The following is a 17,058-nucleotide window of genomic DNA, read 5'->3' on the forward strand; positions in this document are numbered from 1 at the left end:
CCAAATTGCCCAGCTCCTGCCCAGCAGATGGAGGCAGAAAGGGAGCTTCTGGGGCCCAGCTACATCTGGGGCTTCTGTTCGGGAAGCAGGAGCCTGGCCTCTCCCACGCGGGTGTTGAGAGGGCCCTTCCCTCGAGAGACATGACAGGCAGCCCAAGGCCAGCACCGAGCCCCTTAGGGTCAGAGGGAGAGGAGCGGGGCCCAGCTCAGAGCTGCCTTGTGTGTGGCTCCCAGGCCCATGCTGTGCACGAGGGGATGCTCAGACCTGTGCTTAGTCCCCCCGAAGACCAGCTCCTGAACTGTCCTGAACAGCCCCCCTTGGGGGCACTGCAATGAACCCCCATAGCTTGGCAGCCTCACATCCTCACAAAGACTGTCTCCACCCCTCTCAAATTGGTGCACAGGTATGTGCACACCTCACAGCCACACACACAAAAACAGACCAGCTATGTGCTTATCTCAACCGCCAAACACACTCGCCAGGTATGAGTACACTGCACAGCCACACACACACACACACACACACACACACACACACAGATATATGTACGCTTCACAACCAACACACTCATACCAGGTATGTGCATACCTAACAGCAACACACACCACATATATGCATACCTTAAAACCACACAGACACAGAGATATACCCATACCCCGCACCCCACACACACAAAACCCTGAAATCTTTTCACCACACAAGTCAAGTCTTGGTTTGCCTCTCAATTCCCAAGATATTCTTTTGGGCCACACCTTGGGAGACCAGCGGTGGGGGCGGGAACTGAGGCTGGGCTTGCAAGGCAGCTGGCCTACCTGCTGTGCTGTTGCTCCAGCCCCCTCCCCGGACCCTCTTCTCTGCCCACTGGGCCAAAATGCATCTGGGTTCTTGAAATAGTTCTCCTGGCCTGTTGTGGAATGTCAGTTGTGGCCACTAGAGGGCAGTGGAGAAGCCGTGGGGAAGAAGGAGGCTCCTTTCCGGTGCTCCTGGCTGTGGGGGGCTGGTGCAGGACTGAGATCTCTGTGCTGGCTAGCGGGGACTGCTCTGCTGACATGTCTTGTGTCTGTGGCTTTTCCAGGACTCCTAAAGGAGAGTTGGGTCGTTCTCAGGAGACTTGGGGGTGTCTCCTGGTGTCTACTTGTGGATGCAGAGAGGCCGTGTCCTGCTGGGTTCTGCAGAACTAGGAAGCAGCAGGCCCAGCCTGGCGGGGCTCAGGGGTCCCCAGGGCTATATACTGCGGTGCTTTGGAGCAGACGGTTTCTGGGGATGGAGACCGGGCCAGGTGTGTGCTACCTCCCCAACCCCAAGCCTCGCTCCGTGACCTGTGTGTCACCAACAGTTCCCCAAGCGCGACCACAGCACGTTCACATCAGACCACAAAGAGGCAACGATGCCCATGTTCCTGGAAGACTCCCACGGGCCGTGTCCGTCTCTCCTGGAAAGGGCAGTGCCCAGAGAAGGGCTAAGAGCTTGGGCACATCCCAGCAAGCCCACCTGCCCCCAGCACGGCGGCCACAGCTCAGCCTGGACAGTCTTCCTCGGTGCCCTTCCAGCTTGGCCATCTCTGCAGAGGTTTCTACCCACTAGGTCTGTCTTTTCCGGATCGTTTATGTGTGTGATTTGTTTATTCGTTTTTTTCTGTTTCACATTTACTTTTTTTAAATTCTTTTGTTCACAGGGGTCATTCTTGAGGCACTTAGGAGGGGTACCTTTATTAAGATACCTGGGTCCCCTAAAGCCCTCTGTGGGTCTGGGAGCTCAGTGGCCAGGCCTGGCACTGGGAGCCACCTGTGCTGCCTACATCCGGTGATGCTGAGGACCAAACACGGAACACAGGTGCTGTGGATGCATTTGCTCTAGAACTTGAGTGCTCTTCCTGGCCCTGTTTGTATTTTTATGGAAGATTTTCACTTCTATGCATCATTTATAAATATCTCTACACATACACATTGAGCATTAGAGAGTGAAAGTGTCCATTGATAACTACACAGAAAAATAGAGTTTTAAATTCTTAAAATAAAGCAAAATGTTTTTATTTCATGGGTCAAAGAGAGAAATTTTATTTAAAAAGTTAAATATTCTGGGGCTGGAGCAATAGAACAGTGGGTAGGGCGTTTGCCTTGCACGTGCCTGACCCGGGTTCGATTCCCAGAATTCTATATGGTCCCCCAAGCACTGCCAGGAGTAATTCCAGAGTTCAGAGCCAGGAGTAACCCCTGTGCATTGCCGGGTATGAACCAAAAAGCAAAAAAAAAAAAAAAAACGAAACTATATATATTCTTTAGAAATATTTTGAAATAAAATTGGAGAGAGAAACACAAAGTATTAAATGTTTATATTTTTTAAAAACAAAGCATTCTAAAATCAGTAATCTAGCTTTCTCTGTAAGATCGAGAAAAGGGAATAAAAAGTAAGTCCTATTTAAGCTGAAAAAAATAGATGAGGAAATTTAAGAGCATTATTTTTCTGAAAACAAAAAATCGACAAAATTATGAAAATGCTAAAGATTTTTTTGAAAGGGCAATAGAATAAATCTCCAAGAAGACTGAAAATAAAAAAGTAAGAGAGATGAAAGTCATTATTAGTATGTGGAGAAAAAGTAATCTACCCAAATGAATAAAAAATAAAATGGGTCACACAGGAAGGGTTCAAAAATGCTTTTTACTGAAATAATATCTCTTGAGAGCCTTGATTGGCACTGACAGCTTCAGGTGCTTTGCCTGGCTCTGGTCAGCCACAAGACTCTGTCTTGCTGAGTGTGATTAAGCAAAGTACTGCTGCAATATGGTATGTACTGGTCTTCCAGTATGAGATCTTGTATTGCTGGTTTGATTTGCATTTCCCTAATGATAAGTGATAGAGTCTATTTTTATATACCTCTATAACTCTTGGGGACATCTGTATGTCTTCATTGAGGAAGAATCTGTCAGTTACTTCGCCCCATTTTTTGAAGTGGTTGATTATTTTTATTCTTGTAAAGTTCTACCAGTAAGGAGGATATATTAAGTATATATGTGTATGTGTGCGTAATGAGAGGTATGTATTTTATGTATACATGTATATGTATATGTCTTAACCATTTGGAATTCTACGCCCAAAAACTAGTCCAAGACAGCCATTGTCCTGGGGCAGGAAGTGGTTTCAAAGCAGATCCTACTGCACCCATGAATACTCAGGTCTGACAAGTTACAGTTCAGAGGACCAGCTCTGCCTGCTCTTGCTCACAGTTACTGGATGAGCAGGAGAGCTGGAGTGGGGTCAAGAGGCGCCCTTCTCCTCTCTCACAGACAATGAGCTGATGGCTAAATAGTTCTGACCCAAGAACCAGGGAAGCAACTTTGGTGAGCGGAGGAAGCAAGAGACCCACCATATCACCACAGTCCAGGGAGTTACAGCTTTATTCTGACCACATCCAGCACGGTGGGGGTTTCACTGAGATGAGAGCTGTCTGCACAACACTGGGGAGACTGGTCAGGAGATCATGACAGGGTTGGACCTTCTCCATCACTCATGTGCTCTAGAGGCTCACTCTGAACATCTGAGCAGGAGGAGGACCAAACAAACCCCCTTGGCCCACTGTGTCACCTTGTGCCATCAGTTGCACGTCCAGCCTGGAGAAATCCATCCCCTGAGAGTTCTTCCCGCTGGTGACAGTTGAACTGGCAGCCTCAGGCCTGGGCTCCAGCTAGCAGGACAGGATGCAGCTGGGGGCTGAGAGGCAGCAACTAGGCCAGCAGGAGTCACACAGGCGGAGAAACTCCCGGCCAAGGGGAGCAACAGCTGCTGCTTCTCTTGCTCATGCGGACAGCACTGACCTGACCATGACATCTGGAAGGGGACCTGCTCCCCTCACAAGGTGGACCCAGGGGAGCTCTTCTTTTTATCCCCACGTGCATTCAGCTCATGGCTGCAGAGAGGAGCAGGAGAGGAGAGTCCTCACCTGCCTCTAGGGAGCAGAGGAAGGGGCAGGACCAACTACATCACCACAGACCCCAGGAGACAGGAACAGAACTGACTAGAACAGCATCAAATCCAGGCCTTGTCCACAGGGAACATGTGGGCACCCAAGCTATGGAGAACCATGGCAGGAGCACAGGGTGGGCTCAGCCCCCATCCAGACCTCAGGGCGGGAGAGGGTTTCCCAGTGAACCCCGAGTGACCCAATATCCTCCTGTTGAGGAAAAGACCCTCAGTGTGGACACAGCCATCACCTGAAGGTTACTGATGGTGTGGACAGTTGAGCTGTCAGCCTGGAGCCTGGGTCCAGCTGGGAGGACAGGACACAGTTGAAGGAAGGTGCAGGGTCGGGCTCCCGCCAGCCACAGTTGCAGTGTCCCTATCATGGTCTGCCTGGCAGCTGCCCAACAGTAGCCAGGCTAGAAGCTAGTACGGCTGTGGGAGCTGTGAACACAGGACTCTGTCCAGGGACAGGCACCCCAGTCCTTGCCTCGACCAAGCATGTGCTACTCTACCTGTCCTCCTCCTCATTCTGCATCAGGTCCTGGAAACGGAAAGTAAACTGCATCAAAAAACTGGGAAAAAAAATCAACTTACAGACTTTGAGAACTTTTTTTTGGAAAAGAGAGAATTACCTGTATATTTCTGTGCATCTATATGTACATAAACAAAGGACATGAATCACTCTGACAGGTCAGCTACTAGATTATTTCAGACAACAGTAACGCTGTGCAACGCTGTGTCCAGACCCCTTATTCAAGAATCTAAGGAGGCTCCAGAGAGAACAGGCTCGGTGGGCCTGGGCCGGACACCCGTCTGAGAGAAGCCCCGGAGCAGAGTGAAGGGGCGTGTGATTCTGGAAGGACAAGGCAACCCTTGATCCCTGTTCTCCTAAGGTCTCTGTCCAGCAGGGTCCCAAATTTTGGGGCCACATTCAGTGTCATGACTTTAGGGTCACATGAAAGGCTCAGACTCGGTCATGGGGTCTGGGTCAGGGTCAGTTTTGGGTGCATGCCTCCTCCTTGATTCTGGCAGCACCTCCTGCTGTTTTCTCTCAAACAGAGCTGCCCTGCGCTATCCCAGGGACACCCAGCCATGCCCTCAGAACAAGCCTAAGGAAGCAAGGGGTGGAGGAAAGGGAGGCCACTGCAGGGTTGGTGACAGATGAAGCAATGCTATCCCCAGGGTGCAGCTGGGCTGCACAAGGACACCTGTCATGGCACTCATCATCTTCCAGGTACAGTCAAGACATCACAGTGCCTGTCAGTGAAGCCCCACGAGGAGCAGCCCAGGCTATTTTCTGTCACTGACTTCTCTGGGGACCTGAATCAAATATCAAAAGACGAAATGTCACTGTGTTCACGATAACTGTGAACAATAGCTCAACCAGAAACAATAGAAAAAGAATCAATGCCATTTAAATTTTTATAAAAGGAAACAAAACTGAAAAATAAAAAGTTAAAGAAGCTTTACAGTTTTCAATTTTAAGTCAATGAGGAACATTACAATTGTGCATTCCCATGTAAATATTACATTTTAAAGGTGCTTCATGGCTTACATTTGACATGTGTATCTGTCTGTATAACTAGGGTAAAGCCCCGACATCACGGAAAAACCAGGGCAAGGGGTAGTGGACAAAAAGCAGAGGAGGTGACACTGCCTGTGTGGACACTGGCTTCTCATGAGGATCTTTCAGTTGTTGACAGTTGAACTGACTGCCTGGACCCTGGGTTCTATGGCAGAGCAGGACGCAGCTGGGGGCAGAGGGGCAGTGGTTGGGGACCAGCAGTGACACTAGGAATGTCCCTCTCGGTGTCTGCCTGGAAGCTAGCCAGGTGTCCAGGAGTTGTCAGGTTGGGAAGTCTGAGCTGCCCAGGCACCATGACATGTCACTGGACTCTTTCAAGGACAGCACCCATGACCTGGCCTAGTTCAGTCCTGTCTTTCCTCACCTTGGCTGCAGAGAGACTCTCAAAGTCCGAAAAGCAGGCTACACACTGCTCTTCCTCTGGGGTGTGACCTCTGTGGCCCTGGAGGCAATGTGATCACAGTGAGAAGTACATTTCCTTTAATCCACTTTGATCTGACTCTTGTGCCTGGCATTAGACAGAGGTCAAAGTTCATTTGTCTGCAGGTAACTATCCAGTTTTTCCAGCACCACTTGTTGAAGAGGCTTTCCTTGTTCCACGTCACATTTCTTGCTCCTTTGAAAAGATTAAGTGGTCATCTATTTGGGGGTCTGTGACAGAATATTCAACTCTGTTCCATTGGTCTGCTGGTGTGTTTCTAGCCCAGTATCGTGCTGTCTTCATTACTACTGCTCTGTAGTACAGTTTGCAGCTGGGGCGGGTGATGCCACCCATCTACATTTTCCCAAGGATTGCTTGAGCTATTTGTGAGGGTTTATTGTTCCATATCAATTTCAGGAGTGTTCTGTCTATTTCTTTGAAAAATGTCATGGTTATCCTGATAGGGACCACATTGAATTTGTCTAGTGCTTTGGGCAGAAGTGCCATTTTTATCATGTTAATCCCCCCTGTTCATGAGCAGGGGATGTGTCTCCATTTCCTAGTGTCCTCTTTTATTTCTTGAAATAGTGTTTTTTAATGTTCCTTGTATAGGTCCTTCCCCTCTTTGGTTTAGCTAATTCTGAATTACTTGCTTTTCAAAGGGACTATTGTGAACGGGATTTTTTTATTTTGAATGTCTCTTTCTTCTCGTTCATTATTTGTACTGAAAAAGCCATGTACTTTTGGGTGTTGATTTTGTAGCCTGCCACTCTACTGAACTGTCCTGTTGTTTCTAGGAGCTTTTCTGGAGAATCTTTGGCGTTTTCTAAGTATAGTATCATATCGACTGCAAATAGTGATAGTTTGACCTCTTCCTTTCCTATCTGTATTCCCTTGATACATTTCTCTTGCCTGACTGCAATGGCCAGGACTTCCAGTACTATTTTGAATAGGAGCGGCTAAAGTGGACAACATTGTCTTGTGCCCAACCTTAGATGGGATGCTTTTAGTTTTTCCTCGTTGAGAATGATACTTGCCCTGGGCTTGTGGTAGATATATCAGACCTGATTCCATAAGGTACAGAGAGGAAAACGTAGGCAGAACTCTCCACAACACCAAAGCTAAAAGCATCTATAGGGATGAAAAGACACTTGCCATGCAAGTGGAAACAAACATAAACAAATGGGACTGTATCAACTAAGAAGCTTCTGCAATAATGTTTTCTAATGTTCCTTGTATTGGTTCAAAAGAACCAATGTTCAAAAGAAACAGTGACCAAAATACAGAAAGAGCCCACAGAATAGGAAAGAATATTTACCCAGTACCCATAGGATAAGGGATTAATATCCAAGATATACGAGACACTAGTAGAATTTTACAAGAAAAAACCTCCAACCCCATCAAAAAATGGGGAGAAGAAATGAACAGAAGTTTCCTCAAAAAAGAAATACAAATGGCCAAAAGGCACATGAAAAAATGCTCCACATCACTAGCCATCAGGGAGATGCAAATCAAAACAACAATGGGATATCATCTCAGTCCCCAGAGAGTGGCACACCTTCCAAAGAACAAATACTCCAGTGCTGGTGTGGATGTGGGGGAAAAGGGACATTCTTTCACTGTTGGTGGGAATACCCACTAGTCCAGCCTTTGTGAAAAACAATATGGACAGTCCTTCAAAAACTAGAAATTGAGCTTCCACATGACCCCACAATACACTTCTGGGAACATATTATGAGGATGCAAAAAAGCAAAGTAGAAATGACACTTGTACCTATATGTTCATTGCAGCACTGTTCACCATAGCCACAATCTGGAAATAACCCAACTGCCCTAGAACAGATGGCTGGTTAAAGAAACGTTGGTACAACTACACAATGGAATACTATGCAGCTGTCAGGAGAGATTAACTCATGAAATTTGCTTATAAATGGATAGACATAGAGAGTATCTTGCTAAGTGGAATGAGTCAGAAAGAGAGGGACAGACATAGAAGGAAGTCTCTCATTTGTGGAGTGTAAAACAACATAACATGAGGCTGACACCAAGGATACTAGAGACACGGGACAGACAGAGTGCTTCATAGCTGGAAGCCTGCCTCCGGAGCAAAGAGGAGAAGGCAGCTGGAATAGAGAAGGGATCACTAAGAAAACGATGGCTGGAGGAATCGGTCGGGATGGGAGATGTATGCAGGAAGTAAATAAAAGACCAAACAGGATAACTTCCCAGGGTCTCTATCGTAAACCATAATGCCCAAAAGTAGAGAGAGAGTATGGGGAATATTGTCTGCCATGGAGGCAGGAGGAGGGTGGGAAAGGGGAGGTATACCGGCGATATTGGTGATGGGGAATGGGCACTGGTGGAGGGATGGGTGTTTGATCATTGTGTGATTGTAACCCAAACATAAAAGCTTGTAACTATGTCACAGTGATTCATTAAAATTATCACTATCACTATCACCCCATTGTTCATCGATTTCCTCGAGCGGGCCCAGTAACATCTCCATTCATCCCTGTCACGTGCTAGTGTTGCCGGATGGCATACTGGGGATTCTTTCAGGGTCAGGGGAATGAGGACTATCATTGTTACTGTTTTTGGCATATCGAGTATGCCACGGGGAGCTTGCGAGGCTCTGCCGTGTGGGCAGGATACTCTCCGTAGCTTGCTGGGCTCTCCGAGAGGGATGGAGGCTTTTGGGGCAGCCTCTAATCACCTTCACAGGTGTTCCCAGATAGGCTGGGTTCTCTGACAGCTAGAAGTAGAGTATAAGAGGTCTTCTAGGAGCTTGGTTTTACACTCTCTGGATCCTGGCCATTGGTGGGGTTACACTGAAGTCGGTGGGTGTAACTGTCTAGCCACTAGAACGTGGGGAATCTGGGTTGACGAGGCCCAGTCCTGATCTGAGCAGGATTGGAGATCTCAGCCCTGGGACCCGCACATCTGGGTTTTTCTGACAATTCCTTCATGTGTGAGGCTCATCCAAGTGTGTGGAGAGTGGTCTCAGCATGGCTTTGTCTGGGTTCCAGAGGTCTTCGGCTGCCGAGGCTCTGCTCAGGGCGGAGAGGGGAACCGAACCCGCCTCCCTCCAATGGGCCCCACTGAGGACAGCCAGGCGTGGGGACAGAAGATTCTGCCTTGTTCTCTTCCCGGAGCTTGGTTTTAAAGTCTCTGGAATCTGAACATTGATGGGGTTACATAATAATAATAATTTATTATATATAATAATCATTCTCATTAAAATTAAATAAATAGATAAATAATTAAATTTAAAAAGTACATTTCGCTGGTTGCTTGGGGAAGGGCTGCAGAATGGCCCTGCAGGACAGGTGTCAGCACTAAGGGGGTGCAAGATTAGGGAAGGGGCTAGGACTTCGCAAACAAAGGCCCCTTCTTCCATAGGGCTCACGCAGCCTCCCCAGTTCTGACACGGTCCAGCCGCCGCTCCACCAGAATGTTCTTCATGCACCTCCTGCTCCATGTCCCAAGGAGCTCTCTCTCTCCTCTGTCCATTCCCACTGGTCAGGGTCTCCTCTTGGAATGGGAGCATGAAGATTCTGCCCAGGGCAGGGAGGGCACCTCCCACTCCCTCCCTGGCAGAGAGCCACAGCTGCTCCCCTTTGCCTCCTTCTCCTGCTTTATCTCCTTTATCTCCGGACCCTTTCTCAAACAACCCAGTGCTTGAGAAAGGGTCCCTGGGTGTCACAGCTCCACTGCCCAGCCCTGCCTGCCTGCACTACCGCATGCAGCCACAGGGGGCGCTACAAAGAGAGAGCAGGGGGACCCTGGTCCAGGCTCTGAGCTCCAGGTATAGGGCCCTGGGGTGTCAGGGACTCAAGCCCACTTGCCCTGTAACTGGGGTGTCACTGCATATGTCTCTGAGGTGGATTCTGCAGTCCCTCTGCCTCCGGGGCTCTGAGTGAGAGTGAGCCTGAGAATTTCTGCATCAGGGGTCTGCTATTCCTTGGGACCTGGGAACTTGGCTGCTCCTCCCTCAGGTGTGTGTGAACCACAGGACTCAGGGGCATCCCATGAGTCCATTCGGATTGGCGGTGACCCTGTGCTGAGATGCAGGGGTGAGTGTGGGGCTCCCGCTGTCTGGCCTCCTCCTGCTCAGCTGCCCAGTCCCCAGGTCAGAGGCCACGAATCCTCTGTTTCCGAGTGTAGCCTCTCGGTCTGTGAGGATCAGGGTTCGAATGGGACCAGACTTTCGCCTATGGGGCAGATAAGGATGGTGACTGACTCTCAGGGTCCCCAGGGCACTCCAGGAACCCTACCCCCAGGCCTCTGACTCCCCAGAATTCCCGGAGGAGCAGAGCCCCCTCAGTTCCCCTCACGCTCAGCTGCATCACACCCAGGGACGACTGTCCGGGTTGCCGTGCGGCTCCCTCTGGACAGGCACCCCGAGGCCAGCTCTGTTCCAGCCTGCTCACTTCCCGTGGGAGAGTCTCCCTGGCCTCACTGGGGGTCTCTGGAGCTCGTCATCCTCACAGACCTGTCCTGAGCCCACACTCTCCCCTCCCACTGCCCTTCCCACCTCAAATCCAGGGAACAGCAGCCAGGCTGCCCCCATCTCCCCAACAGCACCCTCCCAATGCCTCCCCGGGGCCTGCTGGCACTGCCTCCCCCTTCGTGACCCTCCCCACCTACCCGCCTTGCACATGTAGAGAGGAGGGGAGAGTCCCCCCAAAACACTGTGAGACCCCAGTGCCCTGACCCCTCCCTTTCATCCTCTCCCCTCAGGCCCCCCACATCCCTGCCTCTAGGAGGAATCGGCTGCTCCGCCCAGTGCTAATAACAGAGCATGGTCTTGACTGGTCAGAAGGTCGCACCCAGAGGCCAGCATGTGGTTGGAGGAGTGACAGAGCTGTCGGGGCCAGGATCCTACCCGTGGAACTCAGCCGGCCCTGCAGTGCATGCAGGACCCTGTGGAGTCCCCTAGAAACAGTCAGGAGGGCTGGACTGTTCTTCCTCCCCCAAGCCTCCCAGCTCTGTGCCTGCTGGCGTCCCAACCCTACTGCTCCGCGACCCTCTTGCTCTGGGCTCCAGGTCAAGAGAGGGACAGTGGACACATTGGAAGTCGGGGCTCTGCTGCTCATGCCGAGCTCCCGACCTGGCTCCCTGGGGTGGGTGCATTGGGGCAGCTGTCAGCAGCTGTGCTCAAGAGCCAGGGGATGCTCTCCGGAGGGTTGGACCAGGCAGGTCGAGGGAGAGGCAGGCAGGGAAGTTTGGGTCAGACAGGGGCTGCCCCCTCCCAGCCTGCTCTGATCCCTGGACTCTCTGAGCCCTCCCCATCTCTCTGTAATTCAGTGACTCTGGAAGGGGGGCCCTGCATTCAGAAAAATGATGTGTGAGCTTCCAATTTCATCTGGCCCCTCAACATAGCCTCGTGTGTCCACTGAGTCGGTGGGGAGGGCAGCTTTGAGCTTCAGAGACCACTTATTGCTCCAGCAGGACCTGTGGTTTGCTGTTAAGTTCAAAGCCTGAGAGGAAAATATCCATCCTAGAGGAAGCCAAGATAGTGGCATAGGGAATGTTCTAGACAGGACTGTTCAGGATTCTGACCCTTGGACTAGGAATGAAACTCGGGGCATCTCTCTGGTTTGTTCAGTGACAACCTTTGTGTCTCATGACATGTGCATAGTAGGTGCTTACTTTATAGTGTGCTGAATATGCCCCCTTAGGCCTGGAGTTGTCTCTATCCTCCAATAACCCCTAAGCTAGCCCCAGCAAAGGCAAATATGATAGCAGAGAAATGGAATTTAAAAAAAAGTGCTTCCTTGGGGGTATGGTGCCACCAGCAGGTCAATCTGTACCTGTTAGGCGAGTGCATCAGCAGCCTGATGGCGCCTTCAGACTTCCAGATACTCCAAAATTGCTGCTGTGCCTTTGAGCAGACCCCAATAACTTGGGACAAAGTTTACCAAGAAAGTAAACGGCCAAAAGTTGGGTATGTGGGAAACACACCCACAAACCACCTCTGGCTCAGCTATATAATTGGAGGCAAGGCCTCTCTGGGTCCTGATCGAACTGCTTAACGGCCATGATCCCAGAGACTCAGAAACAAATCTCGAAACCCAGTGGCTTTTGGCAGAAATGCGTCCGGTCCCTGCAGTAGGTTACCCGTGCTGGGCCAACCCAGGTGGGAATAGGTTTCGTGCCTTGGCCTGTTCCCTCTGGCAGCCCAGTGGCCGCCATCCTCCAGAGGCCACTGGCCAGTCAGGTTTGGGCCCGCAGTGACGAGAAACACAGGGCCTCACGGGATGGAGGTCGAGCCGGTCCTGTCCTCCCCACCCAAACGAGACCCCATGTGATCGCCCACAAACGGCCTCTCTGGCTCCTGAATTAGCTGCTTAACGGCCATGATCTCAGAGACTCAGAAACAAATCTTGAAACCCAGTAGCTTTTGGCAGAAATGCGTCGAACCCCCACAGTAGGTTACTGTTGCCGGGCCACCCCAGAGGGGAAAGGGTGTTGTCACTTTGCCTGTTTCCCACTGGTGGCTCGGTGGCCGTCATCCTCCAGAGGCCACTGGACAGTCAGGCTTGGGCCCACAGTGACGAAACTTGTTGGGCCTCACGGGATGGGGGCGGAGCCGCTCCTGTCCTCCCCACCCCAACAAGACCCCAAGTCATCGCCCACGAACGGCCTCTCTGGCTCCTGATCAAGATGCCTAATGGCCTTGATCCCAGAGACTCAGAAACAAATCTTGAAACCCGCAGCTTTTGGCAGAAATGTGCCCAGAATCCGCAGTAGGTTACTGTCGCCGGGCCACCCCAGGGGGGAAAGGGTGTTGTCCCTCCCTCTGATCCCCCTTGGCAGCTTGGTGGCCGTCATCCATTGGACAGTCAGGTCTGGGCCCGCAGTGACAAAACTTGTTGGGCCTCACAGTATGGGCTGGAGCCGGTCCTGGTCTCACCGACCCAACGAGACCCCAAGTCATCGCCCACGAACAGCCTCTCTGGCTCCTGATCAAGCGGCTCAATGGCCATGATCCCAGAGACTCAGGAGCAGATCTCGAAATCCAGTGGCTTTTGGCAGAAATCCCTCCAGATTTAAATGTTAAAATTTCGGAATTTCAAAACCACATGGCCGTACTGCAGCCACGCGACATCATATGTTATTCATAACCAGCAATAGAACACAAATTGTCTACTGTTGCATTTTCAGCAGATCTGAGTGTTGGGGTAAAATCTCAAATAATAGTGGTGAGTCTGGTGTCGAAATATTGAATGTGATCAAAGTAGAGAGAGAGTAATGTGGAAATCATCTGCCCCACAGGTAGGGGGAGGGTATGGAATGGGGGTATTCTGGGGTTTTGGGGGGTGGAGAATGGGCACTGGTGAAGGTACGGGTGTTTCATTGTATGACCGAGACTTAGACCCGAAAGCTCTGTAACTGCTCTTACGGTGATTCAATAAATAAAAATATAAAAAATGGAAAAAAAGTAAGGTGGAGTTCATGCATAATTCAATCAGCTAATCAGTGACTGAATAAATAGCAGTACTCCTACAAAAAATAAAAATAAAAAAATAAAAAAGGGGAAAAAGTGCTTCTTAAGATTTTTGAATATCTACGTTCAGTGTGATTTAGGAATGTAGGAACCCAATCAACAGGGCTCCATGGTTACTCCCTAGTCTGTGCTGGGGTCGGTCTTGGTGATCCTGGGAAATGTACAGCTCCAGGCAAAGGATCCAAAGGACCTTCATAGAGAGCCTGTGCTCAGTCAAAAAGCGACTCTCCACACCCAGATGCCTTTGTGAATTACCAAAGGTCACAGAGCTTTATGGTGTGAGGTAGAGAGAACCTTGTGGGGAGAAATCAACATTACAGTTCATCCAAAGTTGGGGAAGCCAGGCATCAGCAAAGCATCTACCATAACAGATCCCATGGTCTCTTCAAGAACCTTTTATGGTTGATCCTTTCCCTGCCTTCCATTGAGAGAAATCATCTGAGCCAGGAGAGGGACCTTCCCAGGACACACAGCTAGGAGAAGGAGGAGCCCGGGAACTGGCGGGAGCTCTCACATCTGTGCACCGCCTGCTCCAGGGACTGAGGGGATGGGGAAGGCCAGGGGTGGAGAAAGCTGATGGTAGAAAACAATGGCCAGGAAGATTGGTCCATGGTTGGAAGCCTACCTCAAGGGCAGGTGGAGAGGCAGTTGGGCTAGAGAAGGGGCCATTATGACAATGATGGTGGGGAGGGATCGCTCTGGATGGGAGATCTGTGCTGAGAGTGGGCAAAGGACCAAACGTGATGGCCTCTCAGTATCCCTACTGCAAATCCTAATGCCCAAAGGAGAGAGAGAACTAGAAGAAAGGTGCCAGCCACAGATGCTGGCTGGGAGTCGGGGTGGAGAGTGGCAACAGGGATATTGGGCGGTATCAGGGGTGGAAAATGTACCCGGGTAGAGAGATGGTGTTGGAACTCTGTATGACTGAAAATAAGTCATGAAAACTTCATAGCTGTATCTCACAGTGATTCGATTGAAAAAGAAAGTGACAAAACTTTTAACAAGTTTTTGGTAGAAAGTTTAGGGGTAGAAACAAAACAGAAATTGTAAAAGTGTCCAAGGGACCAGGTGATGTAGGGATCAAATTCAAACCTGTCTTGTGCAAAGCATGTGCTTAATCTTTTGAACTATTGATCTAGTTCTGCAAAATAATTTTTAAAATAGCTTAACTCCAGCCCACCCACTAGAAAATTTCAAAGTCCTACAATCGGGTCTTAACAAGTCTAGCTTAGGATCCTGAGACATAGCTCATCAGGCTGGAGCATGGACTGTGTGAGGGAGACCTGGGTCTGATACCTGCCACTGCATGGCCTCCTGAGCACTGCCAGGTGCAACGTCACACACCTCCAGGTGTGGCCCCCAAACAAACAAAAATGTCCACCTTGTTATGAAACGCGAGAAGACATTTAGTCCTAATGCCAAAGAATTCAGAAAACTAACATCCATCCCTAAACGAGGCCACTCTTGGGACCAACTCCATTCAAAGCTCTCTACTCAAGTAGACAGTGGGAGGAAGCCCCTTCTCATGGGATTTATATTCTAGAAGTGGGAGATAATAAGAACTGATGTGGATGAGAAGGACTGTGAAGAAAGTAAAATGGGTGCTAGTTACAGTATCACAAAAGAACTTTCTTACATTCTGAGGTCAACATCTTAAGTGGTCTCTCCAGGAGTGCTAGAAGGGCAGCCCTCGAGAAAGGGGCTTGCTCCTTTTTCTCTGTGAATTAATGTTGAGTTCCATGCAAGAAAGGGGGATTTCCCCCAGGCCAGTGTGAAGGATGCATATGGCTATTCATTCCGTTTAAGAATGGCCTCCCAGAATAAGCTGTTTATGACCCCAGAGTCCTCCTTCAGAAAATTTTGGGTGAGTGGTTCCATGCTCTCCCCTCTCTAGGAGAGTGATAAATTATCAGAGAGACTAAGAGTTTCAAGGACATGACAACATTTGGGAACCCCCATCTACCCTAAGTAGTGGTCCTTTTGCTGATCAGCTATGTTTCTTGGAAGCAGGGTGGTCAAGGGGAGAAGAATGTGTCTCGGATTTCAGTAGTGAGGAGGAAGCACCTAGACCGCAACAACTGGACTAGTACTGTTGAATTCGCCAGCATGCTGAGCCCAGGGACACGCTGTTCCTCCCCCTGTCCCCCCCCCACTCCCCACCCCCAACCACCCCGGGGCCCAGCCCACACTAGTCTGCAGTTCCAGTTCTGTCTGGCTGGCAGGGGTGGGGAGGGGAGTCCGGGAGCAGGGCGGGTAGAAGAGGACCTGATTGGACGACTTTGGTGCCTTCATGGGAAGAAGGAAAGCCTGGGTCCTGCTGGTTATGATGTGTCAGCTGGGACCTAATAAGGGTGGTTTAAAGGCAGCAGAAACATGCCGCAGGGGAGGGGCACGCAGGCTGCCATCACAGCGCAACCATAATGGCTTGGCACCCCTCAGGGCGCCCACGCCCTATGGGCCTGGATTGCAGCACCTCGAAGCCTCTGCAGGTCATGTCTTGGCTGTTGCTCTGGACTATACGTCTCCTCAGGTGCGACCAATGTGGCTACTGTGCAGGGAGCTTAGCCCCCGGAGTGGGTCCTGCACTCAGTCCTGCTGACCTCCCTCGTACCCCAGGGAACCCCAAGTCCTGAACATTCACATTCCTCTGATCTTCCACCAGAATCACCCCTTGCCCTTCAACCCGGGCCAAGCCCGGTTCATTCATCACCTGCATACCTCGACTGCTGCCCAGCTGTTGTTCCCGCCTCAGAAGGTGTCCAAGAGTTTGGTCCCCGTCCTCGATGAGGATTCAAGTAAAGAGTTGCCTTCTGGGCCACATCAATTTCCCGTTCCACAACAGGGTTGGAATGACAAGCCAGCAACACATCAGAGGCTCCCAGTGGATCCAATGATACACTGGACTCAGGATCAGAGTCCACCTCTAGTTTTGCGTCCTAGAGGGACAAGTACAATTCCAATTCCAACCTGAAGATCAGTCATTTGAAATGCCTGTTCCACCTCTAGGTGGACCGATTGCAACTTATTGTAAAACTTGATTATTTCACCTGAAAACTGGAGGAAGGGTCTAGTTGGCCTTCACCATGCTGCTAAAGTTGTTGGGCCTCCCAGAAAACCTAAGAGACCTCATTGTCTATTAGATGCAGGATGATTGCTTAGATTCCAATATAGATATCTTTTATTCCAAGGGGTGTGACCCTTTGGATGTACTGGGAGATTCAGAGCAAGTCCAAATCTCTCACGAGATTGAATCCTCCCCCCCTCCCCCCAGCATCCAGAATCTTTTGAAGAGATAGAACAGCTTCCCTTTAAGCCCAGAAAGCTGAAGTTTCAGCAAGCACACAACAGAGCCCAGCTGCACTTCCAGGATACCCCGAGGAATAGAAATCTTCTTTAGTTCAGGACTCAGATTTGCTGTCAAGTACCCCTGAAGAGGGTGATACTGCTTCAGTCCTGCCAGAAACCTTAGTTCAGCCTACACTGGCTGCTGAGGAAAGGGGATCTTCAGGGCCTCAGGAGACGGAACCTCAGCCTTCAGAGTCAGGTCTGGAACTGCACGGTTTTTTTACTGCATCATCAGGAAAA

Source organism: Sorex fumeus, unplaced genomic scaffold (genome assembly GCF_029834395.1).
Source record: "Sorex fumeus unplaced genomic scaffold, SorFum_2.1 ptg000080l, whole genome shotgun sequence".
Classification (NCBI taxonomy): Eukaryota; Metazoa; Chordata; class Mammalia; order Eulipotyphla; family Soricidae; genus Sorex; species Sorex fumeus.